Here is a 12,549-nt window from a genome sequence, read left to right on the forward strand (position 1 = left end):
TGCTGCCCGTTCTGCTCTATAGACTCCTCACAAACATTAGTCTATTGAGTTGTGCAGACAGCAGGTGTGTACAGACTCTCAGTACTTTGCAGGGGGGATTCAGGTGCATACCAGAACTTTAGTTTTGCCCAGTGGATTAAAGTGTTCTCGCGCCCATATAAATGTTTTAAGAATGTCTTTTTGCAGTTTGGAGAGTGATGGGGAAATGCACTGAAAAGTATGGGATGAACAAATGATTAGCAGGAACATGCATAAACACCCTGCAAGCAAATCGCGATAAATGTGGGATGAATGCTCATTGTCGTATAACCTCCCTGCAAACCAGTCAGAACAAATGCTCAATCTAACCATCATGCAAGCTTTGTGTGAGCAAATCAGGATGAATGTTCCAGTGCCATCTATCCTACACACACTCATTTTATAGCTGGGGCAACCCAGTTGGATGGTTGGGGTAGAAGTAATACGTTGTTGTTGTTGTTGTTGTTGTTGTTAGGGCATACATGCTTTTGCACCCGTCCTTTCCTCCTGGATCTGCTACTTCCTACTTTTTCTTCTTGAGTTGAAGCAGCTGCCTTCTTGGTTTGTGGGCTTTGCCACACCGTTGCTTTCTGTTAATTAATTAGACTTAGGGATAGACCTAGATAGCAGGCTAAAAATATTTCTAAGCACAAAGTGTATAGCATAACTGTATAAACAAGATGGGCGCATTGTTGTTGTTGTTTTTTTTAAAAAATATATGCAAAAAATTTATTCCCACTTGATACTAATAACCATATGGATTACCCAGTACTGTGGCTTGAACCCAGTAAAAGTAATGTCTAATGGGAAAAAACCCCATGAAAAACAACAAGCCCTCTTTTCGTTCCTTGCAGTGGTGAGGGCTGCAAAAGGTACAAGAAGTCTGTTTCCTGCAGGTGCTGAAATAGCCAATATATGTGTGTAATCTAACACCCCTTTTAAATAATAACCATCTGTTTTTAGGGAGGGAATTTGGTTTCTGAAAGTTTTACAGTGTTGCAAAACCTTTGGCTCTGCTTTGCTTTACATTGTACAAAAAAGAAAGAAAGACCTGTTTTCGTTACACACGCACATACAAAACCTGAATGAACTCTTTATTTGCTCATTTTTGATAATGCTTATTCATTGCATTCCCCCCCCCCAAAAAAATGCCTATCCTGCTGGCTATTCAGTAGGACCGCTCTGTAGTGGAGCATAGGACTCCCACACCCTACCTAAAAGGGTGTCTTGTACAGTTTTGGAAACTTCTGCAATGGAGAGCAACATCCATTGGGGCAGCTCCTGGAAAAGGGGTGTGTGAGAGAGAAAGAAAGAGCAGGATTCTCTGCAAGGATTAATGTTCTGGCCTTTGATAAGTTCAGTTACAAATAAGCAATGGCCCCAGTCCACCTGAGGGCTGTATGCCATGGTGGCTGATGCCCATTGGAAAATAATAATAATAATAATAATAGCAGCAGCCGCCAGCTAGTTTGAAGCACCGTCCACACATAGTCTTCTTTTTTGGCAATCACTTGTAGCCAAGTAAGATTGTCTTCCAAAACAGGGTTTTAGCAGTGAGTCCGTAAATGACTTCTGGATCCACATGTCCTTCCACAGTGGGGACATAGGTTTCCGGGTGGGAGTTGATCACGGTGTGGATTTGCCAAGCGTGCCTTCCTCTTAGCACATTTCTCCCTTGTGTTCTGAGTTCGAGTGTCTTCAAAGCCCATGACACCTTTGGTAAAGGCTGTTTTCCAATTGGAGCACTTGCAGCCCAGTGTTTCCCAGTTGTCAGTGTTTATACAGATTTGCATTGAGGGAGTCTTTGAACCTCTTTTGTTGACCACCAGCGTCATTTTTAAGTTTGGAATAGGGTAGTTGCTTTGGAAGACGATAATCAGGCATCCGCACAACATGACCAGTCCAACGAAGTTGATGTTGAAAAATCATTGCTTCGACACTGGCAATCTTTGCATCTTCTAGTACATTGGCATTAGTTCACCTGCTTAGTAAGTCAGAATATGCACAAGCATCTTACATGAACAGGTGGACTGTTTCTTACGGCTTTGATTTTCCCCAGGCACAAGTGGCAGAACAAGTGGGAATTCAGCTCTTAACCACAGCTTGCTATTATGTGTGAGCCCAGCACAACTACGGTTAATGACTTCTAAACAAGCCTGGATATGATACTATGGTTAAAAGTTGCCTTAATATCCTGCCTCGTTTGGAAGCAATTGAACAAACTTCAAAAGCCCTTCAAGGCATCTCTCTTGGAACATCTCCTTCCAGGCAAAAAACTGGTCTTGGCTTCTGCATTCCCAGATGACTTTATACATTCGTTGTGAAAAGACAAACTATAGCACTCCTTACAACATAATAATATGTTATTTCCTAGGATACGTTGTTTATTTTAAAAAGTGCCTTGAATAACTATGTGCTGTACACAATTATTTGAAGGAAGAAGCCACCACGGGCCTGCCTTGAAAGCTTACAATTAAATAAATGATACAACCTGAGAAAAAGGAAAAGGAAAGGCCCAAGGTAGTCCCCCTCCCCCAATTTTAGGCTAATTTTATAGGTAAAGGTAAAGGTAAAGGGACCCCTGACCATTAGGTCCAGTCGTGACCGACTCTGGGGTTGCGCGCTCATCTCGCATTATTGGCCGAGGGAGCCGGCGTATAGCTTCCAGGTCATGTGGCCAGCATGACAAAGCCGCTTCTGGCAAACCAGAGCAGCACATGGAAATGCCGTTTACCTTCCCGCTGTAGCGGTTCCTATTTATCTGCTTGCATTTTGACGTGCTTTCGAACTGCTAGGTTGGCAGGAGCTGGGACCGAGCAACGGGAGCTCACCCCGTCACAGGGATTCGAACCGCCGACCTTCTGATCAGCAAGCCCTAGGCTCAGTGGTTTAACCACAGCGCCACCTGGGTCCCCGGCAATTTTATAGGTAGATCACACTTAATTAAGTGAATGCTTACAAGGATGAAACAATGGCACCTATAAATTCAACTGATGTGGGTAGTCCTTTCTACAAAGCTAAAATCTTGCTGATGGCAGAGAAAGCAAGACGGGGAAGGAGGAACTTCAGCCCCCCCCAATTCCAAAAAAATGGACTGGTGGTGTTCACACATGTGCAATTCAATAGAGGCTTGTAATGGTGTTGTTGTGGCTACTCTGGAGTAAAGATGCCCAAGTCCGTGCTTGTCTTTAACAGTTTTATTGTGCATAATATTTACAGTGCAGAGATAGCAGAAAACATGACCTCCTAGTCACTCGCAGAATCTGGGAGTGGACGTTTCCTGTTGCGTGACTAGCATAGGAGTTTGGGCACCCCAAAACGCCTCCTCCCGACCTTACGTTTGGTGGCGCGCCTTAATTCGGGCGCTGGAAGGGGCTGCGTGTTTCCCTCTACCTGCTGGTCAAAGTGGCGCAAGGGCTCTCCCACATCACTGAGCCTTGCCTCCTCCATCCTGCTAACTTCCTCATTCCCCCCACCTGACCCGCTGCTGCTGCTCTCACTGGACAAAGTGCTGGTCAGCAGGATGGGGGGGAGGTTCCCTGTAGGAAGGTCCCCTGACAGGCTGGTCCATTAGGTGACTGGCGGAAAGCTCCACCAACCTCCGTCATAACAAGGAAACTGACCCTGGAACTTCTCTCTTACCCATGGAAGGAGGTAGCATGAAATGACACACATCTGCACATTGAAGCACTGAGTTTTAGTGGCAGAATCTGGGCACAGCCGCAACATACATTGGAGGGCATCTAAAGGATATTTTAAGCATTTGACTTTTCTCACAGACCTACAATTCCCAGTACTACAGTTCCCAGGGTTTGGGGGATGTGCTTTAAATGTGCATTGGGTGGTCTTTAAATGTATGGTGTGGATCTTCCCTCTGTTTAAGCCAAGTTGTAGCTGGTTTCAACTCCAGGAAGGTTTACAGAGCAGCAAATTTGCTCTGGAGGCAGACAGAAGTTTAACAGAGATATTATTACTCTTCCAGCTTATTTAACTTATTTGCCTATTGTAGCAACAAAGTTTCATAGCTGCAGTTTAAAAAGGAAAGTGCTTCTTTATTACAAAGGCAAAAGGTACAGCTTGGTACAGCATTGAAACCTACGCAAAAAAATAATCCAAACCAATAAAATGTGGGCTGGAAAGATGACGGATGGGAACACATTAAAAGTTTTTATTGCAGGACTGAGACAGCCAAAATGATCTATAATGTTCTCATATTTGTGTTAAGTTGTCTCTTCCCCTTTAGCCTTGGCTAGTGAGTTTAATGATAATAAATAACCATGATGATTCATGTGAATGTGATATTTGTGTGTTTTTAAAACTGAAGTTCTAAAGTGCTACAGATAGGTTAAGGAAGGGAGGATGTAAAAATGACATTTTCTGCTGAGATTTGTGTACAGTTTCACTGCCATACTGGACCTTTTCCTGCATTGTTAAGCTTTTAAAATTCCTAACCCTTTCGCTCTTGTAAGTAGATGTTCCTGTCGAGGGGACAGCTGAAATTGAGTGCTAATGTCCTGGCCCAGACCTTGTCCTGGGGCATGTGTTATATAAAAACATGTACATATGGAACAACTCTTCAGATATGTTTCATATCTTGACATCTTAAAGATGACATGCTTTGGGTTTTATCAGTTTGTAAGTCATCTTGGGGGCCTGTTTTGATGGGAGGGTCAGATATAAATTAAATTAGCAGATAAAGAAATTTCTCCCAGACCTTGACCTGGTTTGTTCATCACACTAAGCCAAACCATACATGAGTGAACAGTCTCCCAGAATGGAGATGGTAGTCACTTGTTCCTCCTCTGGTTTTTCTGTGCTACTGCAGCTTCAGCCACACCACCTAATTATGCAAACTGAGCCAAATCTTTGATGCTAGGATGTATACACCCACGATGTTAGAAGTTCCCTTGCAGCTGTTCTCGTAGTCTTGAAAAGCTTGTTTTCCTATTTAAATTTATGGAGCGAATTCTCCTCGCCTGTCAGTGTTATGAAGTTCACGTGGGCCTGCTGAGATGTAATGCCCCTGCTTTTAGTAACAGAAACTAGATATCCCTGGTTAAAGTTTAAATGTCATTTCTTGTGTGAGGAGTGGCCCATAAACCACTTATGTTTTTTGGTAGGGGTGGAGAACTCTATTTCCATCCTGTGTTGGTTTTTGCATGTGTTCTTTTACAAGCCAAGCTGAGATAGCTCAGTTGGTAGAGCATGAGACTCTTCATCTCTGGGTTGTGGGTTTGAAACCCATGTTGGGCAAAAAAATCTTGCATTGCAGGGGGTTGGACTAGATGATCCTTGTGGTCCCTTCCAATTCTATGATTCCGAGTCTGTGTTATTCTGCTTTTGTATTGATCTGAGTTTTATGAATTCAGGTGGTAGCTGTGTTGGTCTGACACAGTCGAAATATATATAAAAATATTTAAAAATGTCCAGTAGCACCTTGGAGACCAACTAAGTTTGTTCTTGGTATAAGCTTTTGTGTGCATGCACACTTCTTCAGATACACTGAAACAGAAGTCACCAAACCCTTCATGATTTTTGTTGTTGTAATAAACACATTCCTTATTTAAATACTACTTTCTCACAAAAGACACATTTCCAAAATGTGTCCTCTCTCCACCAAGGGCATGTCTCTTGAGAACTGCCTGCAAAGATTTGGAAGAGCATGTAATCCAAAGGGTAGCAGCTTCCTGATCTGCACATTAGTCCGGGAGTTGCGGATCGGCATAGTTTGCACCAAGATTTGCAAAGAACGAGCTCCTCAGACACCCCTAGATTTTTAGCAAAATTGCACCATGGAAACAGGCTAAATACCGTATTGGCCTGAATATAAGACGCACCCACAAATAAGCTGCACATTTAAAATTCAAGGCTTATTTGCGGGTGCAGCTCGCCTCCCGGCTCTACTGCCCTGAACGGGGGGCAGCCGGCGCTCGGCACCCTGCTTCCCAAGCCAGTGCCAGCGCTTGATTCCAAGCACACTGCGCGCCTGTGTCCTGACACATCCACCTTCTGTCACTACCTCCCTAAGGCTTGGGAATGGCGGGTGGGTTGCGTGCTGTTGCCCCGCACTCCCGGGCTGCTTCCTGGGGTGGGGAAGCTGCCATACTTTGCTGGGTCGGGATAGGTGGTGTTTCCCGCACCCCCGATGGCCCCCGTGGCAGCTGTTTCAGCAGCAATACCGTAAGGTCGCGAATATAGGCCGCACTTTAACTTTTCACAATCGGAATGGGGGGGGGAGGGAGGTGTGGCTTATATTTGGGCCAATACGGTAAATAAACAAACCCTGGGTGATATCCAGTGGTGCTAGCACAAGGACTTTTGACTGTGCAATGTAATTTCCAATCCCTCTTCTGTCTCCTTGGACACACGCCCATCTGTTGCTGGACGGTTCCTCATTTGGAGAGGGACTTCTTGCTGAACACCAGCTGAAACAGGAACCCCTTTTATACTCCTCTCATTGGCCCATAGCTGTCAAGTTTTCCCTTTTCTTGCGAGGAAACCTATTCAGCATAAGGGAATTTCCCTTTTAAAAAGGGAGAACTTGACAGCTATGCATTGGCCAGCCTGCATGGGTAGAGCCCAGTACAGTCGTACCTCGGGTTGCGAACAGTTCGGGTTACGAACTCTGCAAACCCGGAAGTGTTTTCGGCGCTTTGCACAGAAGCGCACGCTCGGTTTGCGACCTTTTCGGGTTACGAACTGCGACCCGGAACGGATCGCGCTCGTAACCCGAGGTACTACTGTATAGGGCCTGAGGGTACTTCACTGAGAACAGAGGTGGGCCGACCAGGGGGGTCTAATTTGACTCGCAAGACCATATTCCGCAAACCACACCCACCTACCTATCAGCTGATATCACTCATGATGGGCAGGAGGATGGAGTGAAATCCTGCATTGGCTGCAGGTGCCTGTGCAGAGTAGGGTACTGGTGAGTACAGAGGATTCAACCCTCAAAACATCAGCTGATGAGCGGGGGTTAAATCCTGCTCAGTTCGGCAGGATTCCGGGGTCTGCTTGGACTCCATTTCAACAGGGGATTCCAGTGCAAAGCCCTTTCCAGAATCTGGAGGGGGGTTGCAGCAGCATTCCTGCGGAAACAATGACCACCCCTTCCACGCACACCTGTCAAAGCTGACCTATGAGGCCGATCCTGATAAGGATCCGGCCCATGGAGTGGAAGGAAATTCCCCTACCTCCAGCTTAGAAGTGATGACTTGCTGCTCTCAAAGGCTCACCACACAGGGAAGCTGCATGCAAATCCAACATCCTGGCAAATTTGGACATTTGGGTCAAGATTTGGGTACGGGTCTCCCATGTTTCATCTAGGCATTGGTAGGCATGCACGTGCGCTGGCATGCACTCACCCAGAGAGGCATATTTCCCTAAATATGCTGACTTCAAATATTCCGTTCCTTCTTTTTAGGCCACATGGAATATACCAATCAATTTTAGTGGAAATATCTGATTTTGGAAACAAGATATTAAAACAAAATGAACCCTAATGTTACTCTGCAATCTAGCTGTTGTTAATATAATAACATTTCACTTTATGTGTGGCTCCATCGCATCTGCACTTTGCTTTCCTGCAAAAACACTGCAGCTGACTGCAATTTGAACCCTACTGGGCTCTGTTAAAAATGTATTTTAAACATGCTGTGCTTCAAAAAAGCATCATCTACATAATTTGAAAATGGGCCTTTAGATCAAATACTTTGCAGGTTTTTCCTCTGAGCGCATAATGGCGCAAACAGTGCAAAAGGCAGGCAGAAAAATACCTTGGGAGTGATTCTTTCATATTTTTTGTTGTCTTTGATAGCATGAAAGGGATGTCCTCAGTGCTAAAGCTATATGTGGTTAGTTTACATAGGACTATTTCCTCTGGCATTGTTCTTCTTTCTTGGCTGTATAAATAAAAATCCTTTTAAAAAATTGAGTAAATTGTACTGTCACATATGCATGCAGGAGTCCTGTCTGGGCAAGAATGAAGCTGAGAGCTACACATTGATGCCTTGGCATGAATTAAATGGAGAGCTGCAAGTGGGGATTGCAGCCTCTAAAGCAGGGGTGGCGGAAACCTTTGGCCTGGAGGGCAAATGTAGAAAGGGATGCAAATAGTATTACTTTTCATTTGGGGATATGAAGACTTCCCCTGCCACAGGTAACCGGACCCTTGGGAGGGAAAGGGAAAGGAGAGACGGCAACAGAGGAAGACTCTAGCAAGTTTCTTGGAGGTGCTTGAATAGACTTCACCCTTTCAGGTCAAAGTTAGGAATGCATGAGCTTAGATGAGACTGGAACTTGCAAAGGTGTGTGTGTGTGTGTGTGTGTGTGTGTGTGTGTGTGTGTGTGTGTGTGTTGGTGTTATTTAACCTTTGTGGGATCATGCCATCGGAATTACTGCTGTGTGTAAGGAAGGGCACTGCACTGTTCAGGTACAGGTATGTGATTTAAAGCTCTGAGTCAAAGCAGGCTTTTTTGTTTTTGTTTTGTTTTGTTGGTCTGGTGCTTTCCCTGGGAAAACCTGCGTTTTACTGCTGAATTGGAGCAGATATCCATGGAAAACATGGTTTCCATGTGCTCTGATTCAGTTGTAAAAAGGTAAAGGTAAAGGACCCTTGATGGTTAAGTGCAGTTGCAGACAACTCTGGGGTTGCAGCGCTCATCTCCCTTTACAGGCCGAGGGAGCCGGCGTTTGTCCGCAGACAGTTTTTCCGGGTCATGTGGCCAGCATGACTAAGCCTCTTCTGGTGCAATGGAACACCGAAACCAGAGCAGCGCACAGAAACACCGTTTACCTTCCTGCTGGTAAAGGTAAAGGGACCCCTGACCATTAGGTCCAGTCGCGACCGACTCTGGGGTTGCGGCGCTCATCTCGCCTTATTGGCCGAGGGAGCCGGCGTACAGCTTCCAGGTCATGTGGCCAGCATGACTAAGCCACTTCTGGCGAACCAGAGCAGCACACGGAAACGCTGTTTACCTTCCCGCTGTAGCGGCACCTATTTATCTACTTGCACTTTGACGTGCTTTCGAACTGCTAGGTTGGCAGGAGCTGGGACCAAGCAATGGGAGCTCACCCCGTCGCGGGGATTCGAACCGCCGACCTTTTGATCGGCAAGCCCTAGGCTCAGTGGTTTAGACCACAGCGCCACCCAAAGGTAAAGGTAAAGGACCCCTGACAGTTAAGTCCAGTCGCAGACAATTCTGGGGTTGCGGCGCTCGTCTCACTTTACAGGCCGAGGGAGCCAGCATTTGTCTGCAGACAGTTTTCCCCAGTTTTTATGCAGGTTTTCCAGGGAAAGCACTCGGACCAGAAATAACAATCACCAGACATGGAGCTTTAAAGCCCAAACCTGTGCCTAGAAACATGGCACAGAAGGAAGTCTGAACCCCTAAGTGTTGCACACATCTTTTGGGAACCCTCATATGTGAACGTGCCATATTAAGATTTAATTTAATAACGTTCAAGGACATTGCCTGTTTTATCTCTAGGGAAAGATGCCCCTCCTCTTTAGCAGGTGTGTTTAAAGGGGAAAGTGGGTGGCAGGTTCACACACCAAGATACCCAACAGAGATGTGTGTTAACACAAGAGCCTTAAAAAAAAAATCTGTGGTAGACCTGCATGCCATAGATTGGGGAAAATGACGAAAGGGATGATACTGTAAGATGCCTGTATTTTTGCATCTCTACCTGAGGACAAATGATAAACATGGCACCCCCTTTTTAGAAAGGAAAGTGATGGGAACCTTTTGTTTGCAAGTCTGTCAGAAGAAAAGGTCAGGAAGCAAGATTAATGTTCAATTGCTGGAACTGCCCTTGTGGTTTTCTGAATAGGGGGAAATGCTAAGTAAACAAATCCGAACTTTAGAAGATTCTTGCTAAGAGCTTTTAAGAGCCTGCTTAGAGGCCTGTATTTCCTGAGACCTCCTACATGCAAACATAGAGTTGGTGAACCATGGAACAACGAGCTTTGAGATATGCTTTTCTGCCTAGTGGTACAATTGGGTGAAGTGGTGGCGGCGATAGGAATAAGCTGGTTCCACCTTTGAGATCATTGCTGGAAATACTGCGAAGGGAGGAGGAAAAGAAGCAAGAAAACAGATCAGCTGTCTTAGATTTGCAATAACATTGATTCAGCCTCCTGAATCCTATTTCTTTAGAAACATAATAGCCTTAAAAAAAAAAGACTACCTCTTTATGGAAGATTAAAACCTCATCAAAATGAAAACTGTTGATGCACTTTCTTAAAAGGGAATCCGTAGCGTAAATAGGCACCTCCACTAACGCGTGACCCTGAAATTTCAGATGCCCCCCCAAACTGATGCCAAAGTTTAGTGCTAGTTTAGTGCCGTGAACCCTGCATTTCATGCTGCCCCGCCCCAAACTGAGGAATTGATACAACAAATCGGGGTCACAAGTTAATGCCAAAAAATCCAATCTTGTCCGATGATCTCCAAAGAGACACCAAAGTTTTGTGCTAGTTTTGTGCCACAAAACTCACATTTTGTGCCCCCCCGGTAAGTCACTGACCCTCAAACTGGGGGCCGTAGGTATACCCACAAACCCAACCTTGTCTGATTGACTGCAAACTGGTGCCAAAGTTTTGGTTTGGTGCCATTTTGTGCTGCAAACTCCTGTTTCTGTTCTGCTCTCCAGAATTAGTAATCGACACTCAAACCAGGGGCCGTAGTCACACATCACTGGAGCTTTTAAAGGCCTCACTCTTTTACCCTGCTGAAATCATTTTGCTTACAGGAGGGCTTCCCTTGATAGGGCAGCCACTTTGCCTCACCAGAACAGAGGACAAGATTTGCATAAAAATTCCATATTTTAATTTCTATGTATAGATGCAAATTTAGAAACCATTGCTATAAATTAAATAGAAATATAGTATGTCTCTCAATAAATGGGAAGACAAGACCAGGTGAACTGTGTGCCTCCTCAATTGGCTCTCTGCGTGCTAACTTTTGAGGAGCAAATTCAGGAGCCCTGCTCTCTTTTCTTATGGATCCTTATGTTTAAATCTGACTTAAACAGTACATCCCTGTTCAAACAGAGCAGGGTTAGGGAACTTGTGGCCCTCCAGACTCCCACCGGCTTCAGCCAGCATGGCCAGAGATCAGCATTGATGGAAGTTGTAGTCCAACAACATCTGGAGAACCACATGTTCCCCATCCCTGAAATAAAGGATGCTTCAAAGTAGAGGGCTGTCTTTTGACAGTCCTTCAAATGGCGTAGCCTACCTTGTAGACCAAGAACAAACATTGGTGATGGCTCACGGTTTGGATGGCATGCTAAGCCAAACCATGGCTTTGCTAACAGACGTGCAGCAAAGGATTGCATGAGGCCATAGTCTGGCTTAGCATTACATGTGCGCTAGAACTCTCTGCAGCCACACATTGAAGGGAACGGTCAGTAGTGATGGAAAATGGTCCTTTCAGACAGTGTGTCCACAGTTACTGAACTTTTCTTTCAGGAACTCCTGATTGGGGTTTCCTTGGCAGCTTGAATTTTCCGGAATGCAGTTTGGGAAACACTGTTTTCAATTAGCAATATGAATTCAGAGCGGAATAAGCGGCACTTCCTGGAAAGCAAGGGAACCCAGAATGGCATGGTTACTGTTTTGGCAGAGGGGCAGTCTGTAAAAAGATTACATTCATGTGTGGCTGGGAGAATAAGAAAGAGTTGCGTTTTCATTGAACTGTGGCACCACAGCTCCTTTCTGTAGCCAAGGATTACAAACTGGGGCCCATGAGAAATTTGTACAAGCTTAATGGGTAGAGTTTCTGTTTATTTTCCAAGCAGGAAGAAATCTGGGTCTTTTAGAAAGTAGAAAAGCTTCAGTGTGTACAATAAACTCCATGCCCCTGACCTTTTTTTCACAAGCACATAGTGTTTTATCACAGGTATATTACCTTACTTTTGTGCCTGATAATAATTCATTTCATGGAGATCTGGAACAAAGCAAATAATCCAGCACGCCAATTAGAACATTGTAAAATACCTGTATGAGATGCTTTGTGTGTCTTTTTTAGAAGACGAAGAGGAAGAAGTAGTCATACATTGGAACTGGTCCATTGTGTCAAATGAGGCATTGCTTTATCAGCTTCTGCCTTCAGCCAGTCCTTGCCTTCCTGACTTCTTCCTGACCTCCAATCCAGTGGGTGGAACTGCCCCTGATTCCACCTCCTTAATCTCAGGGTCGTCCTTGTAGAACTCAACAGGGAGGAAGATGGGGAATAAAACTAGAATCAGTTATAACTCTACCTGCCATTGGTCCTGGCTCCACCTACTGGTTGTCTTCCTATCTTCTGCCCTATGTGTCCCAATGATCATATTTCTTCGGATGGTGGATGAAGACCTGGCTTTTTGGAAAGGACCTTTGGACTGAGTGATCTTTTTGTTGTCGAGAGTTTCTGACTCGTGCTTTGGAATTTGTGAGTTTTGTTTTCCTTCTTACATGTATGTTCTTTTTTTATTTTTATTTTTTAAAAATGATTTTTATTAAAGTTTTTCCAAATACAAAATACAGA

The 12,549-nt window shown here is 44.8% G+C and overlaps 1 protein-coding gene across 8 annotated transcripts in view; it reads left to right on the forward strand.

The window, feature by feature from the left end:
• The window catches only part of PDZD2 (PDZ domain containing 2), a 257,816-nt gene that overhangs the window by 181,765 nt on the left and 63,502 nt on the right, over positions 1–12,549 (forward strand). The gene's annotated exons all lie outside the window — the stretch shown is intronic.

Source organism: Zootoca vivipara, chromosome 11 (genome assembly GCF_963506605.1).
Source record: "Zootoca vivipara chromosome 11, rZooViv1.1, whole genome shotgun sequence".
NCBI classification, from domain to species: Eukaryota; Metazoa; Chordata; class Lepidosauria; order Squamata; family Lacertidae; genus Zootoca; species Zootoca vivipara.